General features: G+C 24.6%; 1 long non-coding RNA gene across 1 annotated transcript; it reads left to right on the top strand.

The window, feature by feature from the left end:
- Window positions 1–860: 860 nt before the first annotated feature.
- Window positions 861–2,760, top strand: LOC145071255 (uncharacterized). Its single transcript, XR_013690328.1, has 3 exons — window positions 861–1,707; window positions 1,839–1,940; window positions 2,562–2,760. It is a non-coding gene; the product is annotated as an uncharacterized LOC145071255 (long non-coding RNA).
- Window positions 2,761–4,176: the final 1,416 nt, after the last annotated feature.

The following is a 4,176-nucleotide window of genomic DNA, read 5'->3' as shown; positions in this document are numbered from 1 at the left end:
TTTGGAGCAAAATGACAATTTTAAACTATTAAATTCATCTATATAAATTAATTTACATTTCTTAAACTAGACACGATAATAATTAATTTACATCAAATGTATAAACAGACAATATAAATATAAGTTCTAAATATAAATATTTTAATTAAAAGTAGTAATTATTTAATTACATAATAACTAATAATAAAATCTAATAATTTTTCCCCATAAGAAAATTATTCGCCAAAAGAACTAATTTATCTTCGTCCGCGCACATCTAGTGTGTGTGTGTGTCTGTATATATATATATATATATATATATATATATATATATATATATATATATATATATATATATATATATATATATACATATATTATGTGCATGTAAGACTAATTCTGGACCAATCATTTTAGTTATTTTAAGAAAATAATTAATGCATATTAAATGCTAAAGATTTAATTAATACTTATTATATCTTCAACATGTAATATACATTAATTACTTTATTAAAATAACTAAATGATTGGTCCACAATGAATCCTAAATGCATACAATAGATAGTTAGAATACAATAACCTAATCATATATATATATATATATATATATATATATATATATATATATATATATATATATATATATATATATAGAGAGAGAGAGAGAGAGAGAGAGAGAGGATCATTTGAGAACTCATAGTTTTCCGAGAACCAAACAAGAGTCGTTAGATCAAAATAATAGAAGGTCAAGATGATTTGTGACATATTTGTAAATAATTGGAAAAAAAATATGACGGGGGTATGCCAATAAAAGTTAATCAGGGGACAATTTTGGAATAAAATAATTGATAATTATTTCCCCAAATTAAATCCCTCATTCATTCTCTCTATCTGTCAAACGCATGATCTGCCCTCCTCCTCCCCATGAACTTCTTTTCTCCCTCTCATTCACTTTTTCTAACGTAACCTAAATTCCGTCATTGCTAATCGATGTTGTTGCTGCGATGGTCCTGATCATCGTGTTTTTCACATTGACGACAACTATTAGTGGCAAAGGTGATGATGCTACAACATAAGCGGTATATTTCGTTTGTTTTGAACTGGTTCGTCATCATTCTCTCCTCTCCGGCCGATTTTGTATCCACTGCCTCCGCGCCTTCACTATTTCATCTAGATCTGGAATTATAGATAAGTTTAACATTTTTTTATCTCCTTTTATTTCGATTTTGTGAATATTATGTTCAGTAATCAATATTACGATCTGCTCTAGTTATAAGGCCTTAGTTTTTGAAATTGGAGATATGTTCAACGTGATTTACTTTTCGCATGTGGCTCTGTGAGGTTAATTTTGATTATTAATAATTCTTCTTTGTATATTTTAAAATGATATAACTAAAGGTGGAAAAATGTATATGGATTCGTATCTTGAAATGTAAGGAAGTAATTTAATAGGTTTATCAGGTGACTGATGTAAACATAATTTAATGAGATTTATTCTTAAAAAAGTGTATGCTTAATAAGCCTACTCAATAAAGTTTCATTTTAACTTGGTTTACTAATATTATTATCAACATATTTATTTATTCACCTTATTTGTAATTCATATGTATAGATGTTTGTTGTTGTGGTACAACAAGTTTACACACCGAAGCATGAGGCAAGGTTGAATGGTGGATTTTATGTCAACTTTGAAGCAAATTGTTGTTCATTATTATTTTTATTTGTGGGGTATGTTTTGTAGCAATTTTTTATTCTATGAGATATTGTGAAGAACTTAAATTTGTTAAAGTACTAACTCTTTTTAAATTGAATCTGAATAACTCGAAATAACTAGTGTTTTTATCTGATGTGTTTTCAAGGGCAATGTCAGAAGATTCACATGGAATGAGTGTATTGCCACAAACTGGATACATTGCAAATCATGAACCTAAAAACTGGATACACCAAATCAGGCCTGTAAAGTAAGCTTTTCCCTAGTTTCAATATAAATTCACAAAATTACCTAGTTTTAATCATGTGATTCACATATAAATCACATGTAAATCACATATGAATTACATGTGATTCACATGTAAATCACATATAATTCACATGTAAATCACATATAATTCACATATGAATTACAAGTAAATCACATATGAATTATATGGAAATCACATATGAATTAAATGTGATTCACATTTAAATCACTTGTAATTCACATGTAAATCACATATAAATTACATGTGATTCATATGTAATTCACATATGAATTACATGTGATTCACATGTAATTCACATATGAGTTACATGTCATTCACATGTAATTCACATATAAATTACATGAGATTCACATGTAATTCACATATGAGTTACATGTCATTCACATGTAATTCACATATGAATTACATGAGATTCACATGTAATTCACATATGAGTTATATGCATGTAATTCACATATGAATTACATGAGATTCACATGTAATTCACATATACATCATATGTAATTCATACGTGAATCGTCTGTGATTCATATGTTAATCACATATGTATTTTGTGAGTGTTTTTGCATCAATCAATTTTTTTTTTTAATTTTCTTGTAGATTTGGAAGAAATTGTAGTGAATATTTAAGAGGTGAAGATGATAAATTGAAGAAAATTATAGAAATATTGACACGAAGACATAAAAACGCTTTGAAATTTTGTACATTTTTTTGTTTTTAATATTTTTTTGTATCGAATAAAATACTTATTATATTGTGTTTATAGATTGGTAAATAAAATAAGTTTTTTTATGATCTACGTACGAATATTATAGTATAAAATATATGAATATATGCATTTGAAAAAATATGCATATATGCACCTAAATTTTTTTTTAAGTGTAGTTTTTTTTTTGAAAAAAGATGTAACTTTTTTTTTACAAACTTGCAGTTTTTTATTAAAATATGCAGTTTTTTTTTTTGAAAAAATGTAACTTTTTTAAAAAAAACTTGCAGTTTTTTATTAAAAAATGCATTTTTTTAAATTGCAGTTTTTTTAAAAAAAAAAATGCAGTTCACTTTAAAAAAATTGCAGCTTTAAAAAAAATATATTTTTTTCAATTTTTTTTTCAAAAATACATGTTTTCTATAAAAAAAAATTAAAAAATCTGCATTTAAAAAAACGAAAAATACTAGTTTTAAAAAAAATCTGAAAATTTAATTTATGATGTAAATTTTTAGACATTTATATTAATATATTAAATAACACAAAAAAAATTAAACATTAAATGAGATTGGTAAGATGACGATCATGTCCTTAACGAATTACTTTTGATCCAACGCTCCACTTTTAGTTCTCGGGTTCTTGGGAAACTTTGAGTTCTCAACCGATCTTAACCCTATATATATATATATATATATATATATATATATATATATATATATATATATATATATATATATATATATATATATATATATATATATATATATATATATAGGAGTATGATCAAATGAGAACACCAAAAAGGTTGAGAACGCGAGAACAAAGTATATTTATTTGTGATTCAATATATTCATTTGTGGAGAAATGATAAATTTTTACGCTTTTAATTTCAATTGAAGAGAAAAATCATATTCATGTTGATTGTGTGTAAAAATTTATCGTTTCTCCACAAATGCATACATAAAATCACAAATGAATATACTTGTTCTCGCGTTCTCAACCTTTTAGGTGTTATCATTTGATCATTTCCCTATATATATATATATATATATATATATATATATATATATATATATATATATATATATATATATATATATATATATATATATATATAGAGAGAGAGAGAGAGAGAGAGAGAGAGAGAGTTAGATTCAAATGTTTTCACTATCTATTGTGTGACTGTATGATTGATTCTGGACCAATCATTTTAGTTATTTTAAGAAAGTAATTCATGTTTATTAAATGCTGAAGATGTAATTAATACCTATTATATCTTCAATATGTAATATGCATTAATTACTTTCTTAAAATAACTAAAATGATTGGTCCAGAATCAGTCATACATGCACACAATAGATAGTGAAAACAAAATAACCTAACCCTATATATATATATATATATATATATATATATATATATATAGGGTTAGGTTCATTTGAGACCACTTATATTTTGTGCGACCGTGAGACGCATTTGTTTATTTTTTTTTATTTTTTTTTTATTTTT

This window comes from Lactuca serriola, chromosome 8 (genome assembly GCF_051521515.1).
Source record: "Lactuca serriola cultivar US96UC23 chromosome 8, Lser_US96UC23_V15, whole genome shotgun sequence".
In the NCBI taxonomy this organism is placed as follows: domain Eukaryota; kingdom Viridiplantae; phylum Streptophyta; class Magnoliopsida; order Asterales; family Asteraceae; genus Lactuca; species Lactuca serriola.
The sequence above is the reverse complement of the archived record's forward strand: the minus strand, read 5'-3'. Positions and strand labels throughout refer to the sequence as shown.